The 16,218-nt window shown below is 31.9% G+C and overlaps 1 protein-coding gene across 1 annotated transcript in view; it reads left to right on the plus strand.

Moving 5' to 3' along the window:
* Window positions 1-16,218, plus strand: part of LOC128991989 (acetylcholinesterase-like) — a 347,082-nt gene that overhangs the window by 201,677 nt on the left and 129,187 nt on the right. The gene's annotated exons all lie outside the window — the stretch shown is intronic.

The raw sequence follows: 16,218 nt of genomic DNA on the forward strand, positions 1-16,218 counted from the left end.
AATAAAGTGTTATAAATAAAGCAACTATTTATTTGTATCAATTAACGTATAAACCTATAACTAATCATTCCTGTAACTTAATAGATGCATATGCTTATACGAAGAACTTATACAAATTTAAAACGTTAACCCTTAATTCCTACATTTTGAAATTATAATCAAACGAAGGTTTATTTCCTCTCTAGAAACGAGGTTTTTCTTAATTTATTATAAAAAGGGGTTACTGTAAGACGGTTATATTTTTCAACATTATTGCAACTCATGACCTTTTAATTTTCAGCCTTATTAGATGTTTTTTTTTTTTTTTTGTAACCATTCACTGTATATAGAACTTCATGATTATTATTTATTAGGGCAAAAAAATGCTATATTACACCAGAACGATATTTGAATGACGGATAGAATAACTCAACTAATACAAGTTGACAGCTACATAGTTTGTATTTAAAAATATACAACGGTGTACGAGTTCATTTTATCTCAGTGCGCTGCATAATCTAATTTGCCGGTGATGAAACAGTGATAGGTTTATAATGAAGTATTCTCTGGTGCGATCATACACTACGTCTTGCTTGTCAAACTCGAAATTTAATATTATCTAGTAACTGATACGCATTACAGCAAGCGAAGTGAATGTCTTTAATTATAATTGTGTACCAGATAAAAAAAATACACCTTTTTAGTTTCAGACTATTCGGTTCAACGAAAAAACCCAAAGTAAGACATATTCAACTAAACAGTATAACTTTGAATCTGATTATTTAAAATATTTAAAAGCTAAAAGTCTTACAATGATGTTGGTGGCCGAAACTATAAACATAACAGTCTGAACTAATAACTTACACATGCATACAATCTCAGCTTTAAAATCTTTTTGTTTTACCATGTTTACAAATAATTAAAAAAAATACACAAATCCCATCTGACCTCAAGTCAGTGATGCACAGTTATACAGTTGATGTATTTTTAACAAAACATAAAAACCTTTTAAAAGTAAACTTCATCTTCTAAAGTGTGTTTCTTGGATAAATCGCATCTGACGTTAAACTTATGGTTACAAATCACTCTCCACAACAGCATAATGGTAAACTGTAGGTCGCTCGGTAGTTTCTAAACCATTCTTCCCCAAATACACTTTTGAAAAAACAAGGTGCCATTTAATGTATCGCCAAAAATTATTAGTTTTTTTCGTTGTTAAATTATTACGATCAAATTCCAGATGCCTTGACTATATGTTTGCCTTATTAAAATAACGTGACAAATTATGGATTTTATTTGAAAATATGAATGGTTATCAAAACAAGATGCTGCAACTCAATTTAAATTCTAAATTTTGAATAACTGGCGAGCGCATTATTAGTATTTTTACTATTTTCCATTCCTATTGCCTTACTGTTAAACTACTTTACCACTAAATAACTGTCCATAGGTGACCAAGTAATCTAAAATAAATTAAAAATATCAATATAGTTCTATACTTTGAATCATAAAATCCTAGGAAGTGACAACGTGAAATATAGTGTGACCTAGAACCTTGGTTTTACAGCTCGGTAGCTTTCGAGCTCAACATCGTGTCGGGAGGGATTCAGATCGCTTTGAGACTATTGTTTCATTGCTTTGGCTTCGATGTGATTCAATACCTATTGTACAGAAGCCATGGAACCCCCTCGATCTGGTTTTACCAGTAAATGAATACCAAATCATTCCCTAAGTGTTAAATTACGAGAAACATTTTTATAGATGCTTATTTCAATTTTGTCAAACTCGTAAATAAACGACCAAGGAAAATTTTTAGAATTTTAAGATTGGCTAATAAGTTTTCCTATCAGATAATGTTAGATAATTGTCTTTTCCTCAATGAATTATTAGAGCAATTGGGACTTTTGCAGTTAACTTTTTAAGAAAACCCAAACACTGATTAAAATTTGTGTTAGCTTCTTTTTTGTAAACAACCTCATAGCTTGTATTTTTAGTCTAAATATCCAAAATAAATAAAAACAAATTGAAAATGTTTGTGAATAAACTAGGTTTGGAATTTATTATTTAAAATGTACATTCAATACCATATATTTTAAACAAATTACGTGTTAACCTGCAAATAAAATATTTTCGTGCATTAAGGAAGGGGTTATGAAGAGACTTCAACAGATGTAAGACATATTCGTCACCTGTAAGTAACTACCAGTTCTACCACTCTGCTAAATATTACTTCTGTCAACTGTAAATCACAACACCTCGTTGCCAACCTTACAACACACACATGTTTCTAATGACATATCGTGAACTTTACGCGTGTTAAAAACATATTCAGCCTAAACAATTGATATAACAGTCCGTTGGAAGTCTTCCACATATATTAAAGTACGTTTGTATGAACGGATACTTGTTTGTGTTTTTAGTATACTTTAGTGGTGTACGATACATTTTATTTTATTTTATTATTATTTCAACCAATCTTATTGTTCAAAATCGAGATCGCTTAGAGACGCGGTATAAATAGCACATTTGTTTTTAAACTATAACTAATAAGGTATACTACCAGAAAGTAACACAACCATAATGTCAATTTGCATGTGTTGGTTTATACCTCATAAATGAGCGAAATGTAATCGTACATAAACTTGTACATTCTATATTATAAGTTTAATTTATTCTAAAGAATACGTGGCAATACATGAGTTCAATTCTTTCCATAAGTATAAAGCAAAAGGCGGATATTGCTTCCAATTTCATTGAAGATACAAAATGAAATTCACCATCTCTGATGAAACTTTATTACCTAAACGCCCGCCTTTTTGAGAGGAAAGGTGTGGTTCACTTGTTCTTTGTTTTGAATCTAATTTCAAAGCTAGAAATGTTCATAAATTTGTATTTGTGTTACGTTATATACATTGAATAGTGAAACATTTCAAGTCAATACCCCGCTTAGGAATTATGTATTTAAAAATAATGGTTTTTTATCATTTTTTCTTAGTTGTTGTTGTAAGCCTTTCGAAAAATTTAATGTGAGAGCACTCATTTAATACTTAATTTAGTAAGGAGTTATTTTAAACGGTTTTATTTGATATTTTCGATCTTTATGGCTGCTTAAAAACAATGAACTGATGTATACTTCAAATTTTTAAACTACGTTCTTTATAACACACAAAAGGTTAAGCTCCAATTAGTTCTCCAATTAGGTTGCTCATTAAAAAACAAAAGCAATATAAAGTGTAAAATTACCACTTAAAATTATTTAATTTAATATCTACTTACCGGTTTTCTTTACAAACGTGTAAATCTTTTGTATACAATGTAAAATATGTTAGGGAAAACAATATGTGTTTGTAGGTTTATTGTTCAATAGTAAGTAATGTAAAACTTGGTTCGTTAATCAATATAGGCGAGGTACGCCGAATTGTCGTAGTTGGAAGTACGAATAATCTTAGTTTACAATTTAAAAATGTGTGCTTACACTCTATTTTCATAATGAGAAGGTTAATGTCCAACCCGAGTTATCCGTAAATAATTTGGCTAAATAGAAGTTCTAAAAACGTAAATTTCTTTTATATCTGTAGATGTTTTATTTTGCGCATCACCTGCATTTTAAAGGCTGTTTCTGCAAATAGTACTTCATTGATTATCAATTATCAATCATTGAGATGGGGACGCCACCTAGGTACGTATTTTAACCCAAATATGAGTGAAGGATGAGTGTAGAATGGTGTGAGATAACCTGTGTAGCTTTGTTACTGACTAAGATCATGGCCTGTTGCATTTCAAACATGTTATCTGTTTAGTTTTGCAATTATTCTGTAGGCGAAGAAACCTAGTATTGATAAAATTATAAATTAAACACTTAAATTGTTATGGTTTTATTTAGTAACCAAAGTCAATTTAAAACAGCAAAGTCCCTGAAGTCAAAAGTTATACATGATTGATGCAAACGCCAAAGTTTGTGGAAAACAAATCTAATCATTCTGTCCAGATTTGTCGAAAAACCATCAATCTACAGCAATGATCAATACGTCGAGTGTACCCAGCCTGCAACAATCTTCTTTCAAACCAAACTTTCTCAGCCAATTTAAAATTAATAAGATTTTTTACCATTGTTTCTGGAAACTGTTAAGAACTTGTAAATCTCGTTTTAACAAAATGTTTTCGCAGTTTAATTAAATAAATTTTTATACTAATCTTCAGATACGGATACTATTTTGCAATGACTTCTTTGAAATTCTTTGAATTTTAAAACTAAGTGTAGTGGTTCATGTTTCTATATTGTAATCTTTTTCCCCATTAATACACTTTATATTGTACCTATTTTCTATATAAATAATCTCATCTGTTCCCATATGTTCCACAAAAATAAATATTAATAAGCTGTTAAAATCTTCCATTCATATTTTCTTTTTTACAAAATCAGACATAAAAAGAACAATGTTAATTACAACTGTGCATATTATATTCTCAATTTTGTAATGCCAATAGGAGATGCGGAAATTTTTTAGACCAATGATTACAAACCAAAATTGCACAGATGCTGTTATTGCATACAATAAAGTTAATGATCTTTTCACCACACTATCATGTTTTTGGCTGTATTACATACGTTAATTGGTGGCCGAAAGTTACGTTTTGCTGGCGATGCCAGCTGTCCATAATTTGGGGACCGAGCAGGTTTTTACAGGCCGGGGCCGCAAAATCAGCTGTCCGCTTACTTACTTAAAACATGAATGCATTTTAAATACATAATCAAAATCCATAGCATTTCAATAGAATTGTGTTATTGTCACCGTTGCCTAGCAACTATATATTTTTATTTTTGCTGATTCCTCAAATTATTTCTTCACATAACCTTAAAGTTGTAGTTGTGTTGACTATCAGTGTGCATTATTATTGTGGTGAATAGTGGTAATAGGGTATAGTGTGGTGAAAAATAGCGTTCGTACCACGGACCGAAATGGTTTTGCGGCTCTCGATCGATTTAAGTTCTCGACTTCGTCTCGAACTTAAAAACTATCTCGAGCCGGCAAAACCTCATTTTCGGCCCTAGGTACGAAATATACTATTACCTACGACCGTTTTTAAAGTAGCCGTTTCAGTACAGTTCTTAGAATTGAAAAGTATCTCATAACAGTATTGTTTACTTTCATAACAGCATAGTTTTACTCATAACAACACGGGTAACGGACCAATAAAGTTCAAGGATTGAGAGAGGAGAAGTAAAAATTGTAATGATTCAAAATTCCACTAATCAGCTGTTCAGGCCAATTTAATTGTTGATTGGTGCAATTGGTGAGTTTCGTTGCATCACTGTCAGTGGCAATGGGAGGTTATAAACGAAAATATAACCTGTTTTAGAAATTATGAATAGTAATTTTTAGTAATTAAAACAATGTCGTAGGTAAAGTCGTGTACGCAACTCGCGCAAATAATGTTAACGACACTCGTAGAAGTTTTTTAGAAATTTTCTACTCGTGTCGTTAACACTATTTTTACGCAATCGTTGCGTAGACTATTGAATTTCCGAATTAATTAATTAATTTAATTAATTTCCGAATGTTTTAAATGAACATGGATTAATTATGTTCCAAGTAATGTAAGTAAGCTAAAAATGAGGAGACAAAAATTTGGAGTAAAATTAGATCAAATAATTATTCAACTAATAAAAGTGGTTGAAAAGGGCACATATTTTTACGTCTGTCTCTCTATACATAAAGAAAGTAATAGTTATGTTTCAACAAATGCAAAAGAGATTTAATAAAGTGCCAACATTGATTCATATATCTGACAACGACAAATCCAAACGAGGTAAAAATCAAGCTGAAACGTGTCCTAGTAACGTGGGCATTGTTATTCCGCGTTGAAACAATATAAATGTCCGATCGCATTTACAAGTCACAACTGGATATATAGCGTTCCGGTCCGGCAAAACCGTGTAAACACATTTACAGCTTCGTTGTGCCAGATGATACTGTCTGGCTGTCATTCCAACTGATGCAGCTTAAACTGTGGTGTTCATGTGTTTTGATGACGAAACTAAAATACGATCCTTTACCATTGTTCACTGGTTTGATTTAGGGTTTTCCTACAATTTGGAACAAAATATTGAATATACATCTTTGACATGTATTGTTAGCGTTTGAATTAAACAAATTTATAGAGTTAAGTATGTATTTCCACATAAATTGTATAACATGAACAAATGGACATTCCAAAACGTAGTAAAATTAAAAAAAATGTCTTTCACGTTTAACCTGAAGTATTGCTCATCCACATAAGCCTCGGGCTTGAAGCTAGGTGACCTAACAGATTAAACAATAACTATGACTGTTACATTTTAAGTGATGGAAGAGGAACCCTAAATACAAAACTGTAACACTACAAACTGAGTTACAAACACCCAAAACAAACTGGTCAAGAGCTGCATTTGTAGTAAAATACAAGCTCACAGTGATTAGGAAATCAAGGTGTAAGATTTGCAAAGTTTCAATAGCTTTAGATAAAGTAAGTGAGTAATTTTAAGTCAACACAGATTTACCTCTTAATTTGCATATACAGAATATTCATTGGATGTTTGGCTTGGTAATTCTAGATGGCTAGTTCGGTTTGTAGATTAAATATATTTATTTTTTGTCAAACGTATGAGAAGCTTAAGCCACGATGTACATCCGTTTATTTGTAAGGGAATGTTAACGCAAGTTGTCCTATGTAACTGGAATCATGCATATATCATGTCAGATAACAGCAATCAATGTCTAATGTACCCCTATTTAAAATGTTATTAAAATTTAAAGCCTATTAAAATGTAAATCATACAATTTCCTTTTTCCTGATTACAGGTACTAGATTTTCTGTATACTGGACCCCCTACACCAAGTGAGTTTATGATTTTATTCTTTTTTATACAATTACGCATCCTATTATTTGTGTGTTATTGTAATATACATGAATACTTTACCGTTCGAAGAAATTAGTAAACTATTAGAAAAACACATTAATATTGTATCCTTATCTTTGTTTTCGTGTGTCTTAAGTAGTACTGGGGCAATACATACACAAGACCGGGGGTTTGACCGTTTCCTTACAAAAAACTTGACAAATTTAAATAGAGTAAAAAAACTACACATTTATGCTAAACTTGATAGTTCGTTATTTATATAAGCTTATGGTGAAATATTTCTTAGGTTTAAATCTAAACAGCATCTAAACGTATTTGAGTAATAACTGAATCTTTTAAAGTGGACAAACGGTTCCAATACCAATTCAATTCGGTATAAACCACAGTAGGTGTAATTTAAATAAGTTTAAATTTTTTCAGGGGAACTAGTCACGAAACTTACTATGCATATTTGGATATACATTATGTTTTAAAGCTTGCGTCTTTGAAGATTATCTCAGTATACTAAATTTGTACCGTGTTAAGATTGAGTGGACGGAAATACTCGATTACTTATTAAATCAAGAAATGAGTTTCTTCTCCATAATGAGTCTGTTCATGTGACAAAAGCACGCCATGGAAAGTACGAGAGTTGCTCACGACTATTAGAGTAAGGCACGCTAATTATTGTAAGTTATTACTTAGCAACTGTGTCCACTTACAACTGTAATCTATGTAAGGTAACTAAAAATTTCAAGATGGTAAAAATGGTAAAGATGTTATAAATATGTTTAGCTAAGCACCAGTGATCTTAAAGCATCAAGGACATGATAATTTGACCTACTTCTTTACTATACCCAACTACAGTTAAATAATATGGCTACTGAGTTATTGAAAGTATGCCTATTACGCAACAAAACATCTTTAAAAGGAATAAAAATCAATAATCTATATTTTATTCTCAATGTAATATTTGTAACTAATCACAAAGCAAACATTTTAAAAGGTATTAAAAATATAGTTTTGGATAGTTCATCTATCTTTATTGTAACGGGTTCTGTAATGTTAGTACAGTTAATTTACAAACCACTCAATTCCCAGCGTACAAACAAATGATTGAATTGAATCGTGCTAAACCATTACGTAGGCTTCAGTTTGTTCAGCCGAAACCAAACATATTTACCTGAGCTAAAATTTTAATACTACAATCGATCATTGTCTTTTTGGAGGCTCTATTTATATTGGATGGTACATGGAAGATGTTGATGGTATATGGTAGATGTTGATGGTACATGGTAGATGTTGATGGTGCATGGTAGATGTTGATGGTACATGGTAGATGTTGATGGTACATGGTATATGTTGATGGTACATGGTAGATGTTGATGGCACATGGTAGATGTTGATGGTACATGGTAGATGTTGATGGTACATGGTAGATGTTGATGGTGCATGGTAGATGTTGATGGTACATGGTAGATGTTGATGGTACATGGTAGATGTTGATGGTGCATGGTAGATGTTGATGGTACATGGTAGATGTTGATGGTACATGGTATATGTTGATGGTACATGGTAGATGTTGATGGCACATGGTAGATGTTGATGGTACATGGTAGATGTTGATGGTACATGGTAGATGTTGATGGTGCATGTTAGATGTTGATGGTACATGTTATATGTTGATGTTACATGGTATATGTTGATGGTACATGGTAGATGTTGATGGTACATGGTAGATGTTGATGGCACATGGTAGATGTTGATGGTACATGGTAGATGTTGATGGTACATGGTAGATGTTGATGGTGCATGGTAGATGTTGATGGCACATGGTAGATGTTGATGGTACATGGTAGATGTTGATGGTACATGGTAGATGTTGATGGTGCATGTTAGATGTTGATGGTACATGTTATATGTTGATGTTACATGGTATATGTTGATGGTACATGGTAGATGTTGATGGTACATGGTAGATGTTGATGGCACATGGTAGATGTTGATGGTACATGGTAGATGTTGATGGTACATGGTAGATGTTGATGGTGCATGGTAGATGTTGATGGCACATGGTAGATGTTGATGGTACATGGTAGATGTTGATGGTACATGGTATATGTTGATGGTACATGGTAGATGTTGATGGCACATGGTAGATGTTGATGGTACATGGTAGATGTTGATGGTACATGGTAGATGTTGATGGCACATGGTAGATGTTGATGGTACATGGTATATGTTGATGGTACATGGTATATGTTGATGGCACATGGTAGATGTTGATGGTACATGGTAGATGTTGATGGTACATGGTAGATGTTGATGGTACATGGTAGATGTTGATGGCACATGGTAGATGTTGATGGTACATGGTAGATGTTGATGGTACATGGTAGATGTTGATGGTACATGGAAGATGTTGATGGTACATGGTAGATGTTGATGGTACATGGTAGATGTTGATGGTACATGGTAGATGTTGATGTTACATGGTAGATGTTGATGGTACATGGTAGATGTTGATGGTACATCGTATATGTTGATGGTACATTGTAGATGTTGATGTTACATGGTAGATGTTGATGGTACATGGTAGATGTTGATGGCACATAGTAGATTTTGATGGTACATGGTACGTCTTAAATTCTAGTTTTTAATAGTCAGGATCACATTTTGACTTGTAAAATGGTTTTAATTACAATGCATGGATTTGATACTTAAAAGATAATTATTTATTTACATTTACATGTTTATATTGTTGGCACAATTACAACACGTCTGTTTTATGTTATTTGTTTATAATGACTTATCAGCTTGCCTTGCATTTTAAGCCAGCAGACAAAGAAAAAAAATTTTAACAAAGCAAACTCCCCTCCCCCTAAAAAGGTCATGGGCGAGAACGGGATGCCAACATCTAACTTAACATTCAAACCGTTGATTACGAGCTTGAATATATGAAAAGACTTTACCGGTCATTTTATGACTGATGGCAGTACATGAAGGTCGCTCCCTCCATAACGGCCGATTGGCAGTTCCGAGGTTATATTAATATGACCACATAGTACCTGATACGTGGACGATACATTGTGAAACAATAGTAACTAATACCAACAGCTCGTATTGCAGTGTAATGTACAGAAGCGTAACCAGAGCCTACTGATAGGCAAACAACAGTTGTGTGCCTCATCGTAGAGATAATGAGCGACGAATCAATGTTGGCTAAGGGCTAACAATCACCACCGTGCTCTGAAACCATAATGGAAATATCGATTCATGTCTATTCATATACAAGTTCTGAAGCCAGATACCTTCACATCCTAGGTCGCTTGTCTTTAGTCCTTAAATTGTTTTTAGCATTACTTCAGGCTAGGTGTCAAGGGTTGCGAGTATTATGAAACTGCTAAATGGTGATTCGATGGATTTGAACCCGGGACCTCGGGAAATATTGTTCAAGTTTTGAACTTTCATTTGGTGTTTTGCAGAGTTTACAATTTTACATAAAACAATGTTGTTATTTTAAAATTTATTCATTTTTATCGGAGTTATCTTTTGTTGAAACAATTTTGCAGATAAAGCATTAAAATTTGCTCTTTCATCATATATACGTCATGACGTTGATATATGTTCAGAAATTGAATTTATTGGAATGAAATGGAATAAAAAAACATTACTTGGTAAGAGAACTTATATTAAAACTCCATATATCATGTAATTTCATAAGTAGGGGTTCTCTTAAATGACATTTGATATATTCACGTAACTCATCGAAATAAATTTTCAAAACTACATTATAGAACTTTACATAAACATAAAATATTGTGGTAGTTATGATGTAAATGTTAACAATTTTGCAAAATCTCTAGAATAACTTTTGTGCTATCGTTGTTATTAGGCCTACTATTAATTCCCATCTTGTATTTATTATTAACATACACTGACAGATAAATAACATGCTTGAATTTTCAGTTAGGTTGATTATTATAATGACAACATCATTCATGATAATCGTTGTATCTATTTCTTCCGGAAACGATAATATCTATATATTTTATTTTATAAATAAATCTTTTCCAAAAAATCTAAAACAATCTACTTCAAAGCAGACCTCAGGATTGATTATTTAGGTTAGGAGATACCATCTAAGATCTTGTCTTCCCAAAGTTCCTTTTAAAATGTAAATCACATTGACTGTAGTTTCCTTTGTCGCATGGAATTGACGGTTAAAGATGAATACCACGATACCTAACGTTCTCTGCATCAGCTGATTGATGATATTTATTTACTACTTAATGTTCTTTTTCAGCATAATGCATGTTTTAGAATAGTGTTTCAAATAGATTATTAAAAATATTTAACTATAAAGATCAAACTGAATATTATTAAATTAATGCTGTGGTTAAAATGTGTATTCAAACTGATCAAAAGCACAAACTAATAGATGCTGATTGATTATTGGCAAACTTAATCATATGTATAATTAGACGTTATTAGTGTCGTATTCTTCGAATCCTCAAAATATTAATGCTTTCTACTTATCACTTGGGTCTAAATTGACACATTGTTTATTTAAATAAAATTAATGTTGGCTCTTTTAGCCCTTAATATAATTATTATTCAATAGAATACCATTTTAAATACCTCAGAGGCCAGTATTCGATTGATTCTGTGTCAAACATATTGAATGGTTACAAATGGGACCATTACACGACATATGTCCATCACATTGTTTAAACAGCACTGCATTCTATCAGAATATTGGCCCTTGATATACCAAAGTGTTTGTTGTTTGTATTATGATAGCATAATATTTTAATTATTGAATTAGTAAAAGTTATTAATTTCAAATTTATTTAAGTATGTTTTGTTTTATTTGATTTCATACTCTACAACCCATATGTTAACCTGCAGTATACTATTTGACTAGTGTATTAATAACTCTAACAAATTGTTCAGATTAATACTTTTAATACTTTACATTGACATGGTGATAAAATGAAAGTAGGTATTTTAAGCAAAGTGTGAATGGAGATGTGTGTAGTATGAGTGGCGCGATCTTGTTGTCTTGTTAGTGACTAAGGCCGACATATGCCTTCGACACAGATTAAAATATTAAACATTTTTGTTTGGTGTTAGGGCCTGTTTTCAGCAGTCATAATAACTTAATTCAGATTGAGATTTGAGATTTGTAACCTAAAGTTTTATGTACCTTGGCAAAGAAAATTTGATTGATATGTGATAAACATGTACATAGTTAACACATCTGTAATCTGTTAGATAACGTAACCTAGGTTAAACAAAGAAAATTATTAGATATTGTAATCCCCTAAACTTACAAAGTATTCATATCAAAGTAATGGTGGTTACTGAGTCCAATCTAAGTTTTCTTGTTCCAGCTGCCATTATAAGACTGAGTGTGGCTTGGGAGCTTTCTTGAATGTCCAAAGTTATAATTCAGCCATCAATACAAGGCTTTTGAGTATGATATATTTCGTAAGACAGTGTATTACAGATTTTTAATATACATTTATATGGTAGGAATTAATCTTTTAATTAAACAACGAAAGTATTTACATTTTTCTGGGAGTGATGAATACTGCATTAACTAGAACAATAACCTGTTTAAACTATTGGTTTAGAAGTTTCAGTAAAAAAACCTGCTATTAGAAATAAATTGAAATAATCTTTTTAACTCATCTGTTGGTCACCATCCGTACCAGTGTGGTTATCTAAGCCATGAAATACCGTTACGCTTAAATCACACAAAAAAGTTAGCATTGACCTCAGATGGTTGCACATTGGTGTCGTAGACACTTTAAATTCCAATTTCAACAGACGCAACGTAGGTTTTACGACATGATATCTAGGACACGTGTTTTAACCTGTCATGACGTAGAGCATCCGGCGACCCTTGAACCACATGTCCGGCTTATCAACTATAAACACCACTAACCCTAATAGTTGGTCATCATGCTGGTAATTTTTAAGTTAATTGCTACCTTCAGGATGTGTACGAATGATTCGTCTGTCAGAATTTAAAAGGGCGTAACTAAAAAAAATATTTTGAGTTACGACCTTTACCTTATTCATCAAAATCTGTTCTGCAGGGTTCACTAACAGGAGTATCTCTCTCTCGTTCTTAAACAAAGTTATTAACAAAAGTTTTCGCGCATCGGCCTTTTAGAGGATTTTGTGTCAAAATTCAAACTACAAAAAGGTGTATCTGATATGGCCGTTTGTGATCGTGGTTCCTGTTGCTGTAAGTTTTGTTCAGTATTATAGGCTTATCTTTAGTTAAGGCATTTTGTGTTCTTTATTTGGTGGTGGGTGATTATGTTGAGTCTCGTAATTCTACAGAATTTCTTTTCTGTGAACTGTCTTTACTTTGAACCCTTTGCTAGTGCAGAGGTTTGTTAACTGTTAAACTGTCAACTCCAAGAACTGTCTTTTAATTTTTAGCAATGATTATATGACAAATTTAGTATCCCATTAGACTTAGATTGCCCACTTCTACAGGTTTATTCATTTCAGAATTTAAAACGAATTGTATAAAATATTCTAACATTAACATACACCAACGTTTGATTACAGTTTACGAAATTAGTAAAACCATCCCAAAGTGTAGTTTTGGATCGGGTCAGCGTTGGAAACCTTGCTCTCTGGTTGAAACGCATTGAATGAACACTCAAGGGACCATTCTACCACATAAGTCTATTGCAATGTTTATACAGCATTGCGTTGTTTGTAGTTACTGAATGTTTTTACTCGCTTTTGATTTTCAGCAATTAACCAATGCATTTGTTATACTTTAATTAATTTGTTTATTTATACTTTCGTAGACAAGTATAGAAATATATTACCAAATAGATCGTAGACATTTATATCTCTTTAATCTACGACATTACAACGCAAACAGACAACCGCACCTACTTAACCGAGCATTATTTCTTTTGTCTATGATTATGTTTACAGTTAAAAGGAAGTATGATAATAAGACCAAGTCAAAAATGTGGTTCGGATCCCACTATTAACTGTAGGTCCCTTAGTTGCTATTAGCTGTATAGGCTATTAATTAACAGCTGTGTCTAAGTATTATATTCGCTTTAGTCACTAACAAGACTACAAGATCGCGCCACTCATCCTACATTTATCTCCATTCATACTTGGCTTAAAATACCTAATTTGTATGGTCGCCATTTCATTGAAAAGTATTAAAGTCCATAGTCTACTATGAATCATGCTTTACAAATACAAATTTAATAGCTACCGTCTACTCTAGTTTGGCGTTGTACAAACATAGGAACACTAGCTGTAAACTTTATATACAAATTAAATAAAAAACCATAAGTTTTTATTAGTTTGTAATGTTACGAATGAAAATATTACTCTTCTAATATTTTTTAAATATAATCAATTATCCTTTTTACGTATACAACATTGTCTATATAAATAACAACAAAGTCTTACATACAGTACACATTTTTAAAACACTTGAAATTTATTTTCTTAACACCTCTTACTAATAGTTAGTAGTAAATTTTAAAAAATCCTGGAAATGTCAGTGTTTTGATAAAATGATGTCACTATGCTACACACTCAACAGACAAATTATTGGTGGTATAAGAGCATGGTTAATTTGGTAAATTTCGTATATTCAGATGGTAAATCAAATTTAATATGCTAAGTACAGTCAGTAGAAACTCATCATCGTTTTAATGATTCACTGAGTATGGACAAATCAGCATCATTAAACGGACGTCATTATTTCTAATCCCTACGTTAACCTCATCGACCATTCCATGTTAGTTCATAGTCACTAGACATACGTAACAGTTTTAAGTAAAATATATTTATAGTGTATAACGTATTTATAGTGTATAACATTTTTTTCAATATTCTTACAGTGTTTATACACTTTTACTTACACTAACATATTTTAATTCAAACCGTTAATAAACAATTATGAGTTACTTTTAATAAGAAAATTGCATCTCTACATACCACCATGGATAAATATTTCAACTATAAGTCTTTTTTTACTATATCTAAATTCTCTGGCTAACGAACATGATGTCGTGGACGACAATGCAAATGACGTACATAATATTTCCTTATTATTCCTATATTGAAACTAATCGCATATTGCATGGCATATTAATGCAATTCAATTGTTTTGATTGTTTTTAAAAGTTAAATCTCGTTCAATGTAGTACCCACATAAGAGAGCAATTGATTTATGAAGCCAAAAACACAACCACTGGTCAAAAAATTAACCATTAAGTTAAATCACACAGGTCCATTTCATTGTGTGCTCACTGCGTTGTTTTAAGACTATTGATACTCCACGAAAAAGCGTACAAAGTCAAATATCAAGCTTACGTAAAACAAACTTGCTTTCAGTATTTTATTTATTTAATCATGTTAATTAGCTGTAACCAAACCAATTATGTACGCGTGTTAAACAAGACCGTAACCTTTAAGGATAACTTTGAATTCCGATGAAACTTGATAACCTTGAAACCCAAAAGTCAATTATTTTCAAGAGCTCTCAGCCGGACAAGTGGGTCCTGCAACAAAAGGTCAATATTGGATGCTTTTGTACATGTATATCATAGCCCTTGTGTAGTAGGTAATACCTCCATACTAAATAAACCACTATACATGTTAAATAATTCAAATTCATGATTGTTATTAAGAGATTTTCAAATGGACGAGTTTTAATATACTGTAACATGAAGAAATATAATAGGTTTAACCATTTTCACGGAACTATTTGATAGTGAAGTATTTTAAGGATGGTAACTGAATATGTAATAATGGGAGAAATGGCTGGTGATTTAATTTTTTTTATTTTAAAGGTGTATATTAGTTTGGTCAGGTTAGATTCAAAAATATTTATATAAAATATCGTTTCCACAGCATTAAAACCTACTCAAGAAAAAAACATCCTGGCTATAGTTGAACATCCTTGAGCTATTAGGGCCTATCATTATTCTTACAATTAACCGTCCTTAAAATAGATTAAATATGGTGCAAGATGTAAATAGTCTGATTCTAAATTCTGGATATAAAACTGGACTATTTATAATGACTATAATAGGATTTATATTGTAAAATTAATAAAGGAATACTTCTAAAATATAAAACTCATACGTGATGATATTTGAATAACATATTCCCTTTAATTACTAAATAAATAAACATTGATAAATAACCCCTAAGCAGGTGAATGCAGTCTTAACATGAAGGAATTCACCAACATGAGCTGCTAATTGCTTTATAATTGCGGTGTTGTCTGTAGGATGACGACAGGGGGAAATGCCGCGTAAATCATGAGTAAAACCTTAGAATAAAAATCC

Source organism: Macrosteles quadrilineatus, unplaced genomic scaffold, assembly GCF_028750875.1.
Source record: "Macrosteles quadrilineatus isolate MER2022 unplaced genomic scaffold, UCM_ALF_1.0 Scaffold_4__1_contigs__length_99947679, whole genome shotgun sequence".
Taxonomy (NCBI): domain Eukaryota; kingdom Metazoa; phylum Arthropoda; class Insecta; order Hemiptera; family Cicadellidae; genus Macrosteles; species Macrosteles quadrilineatus.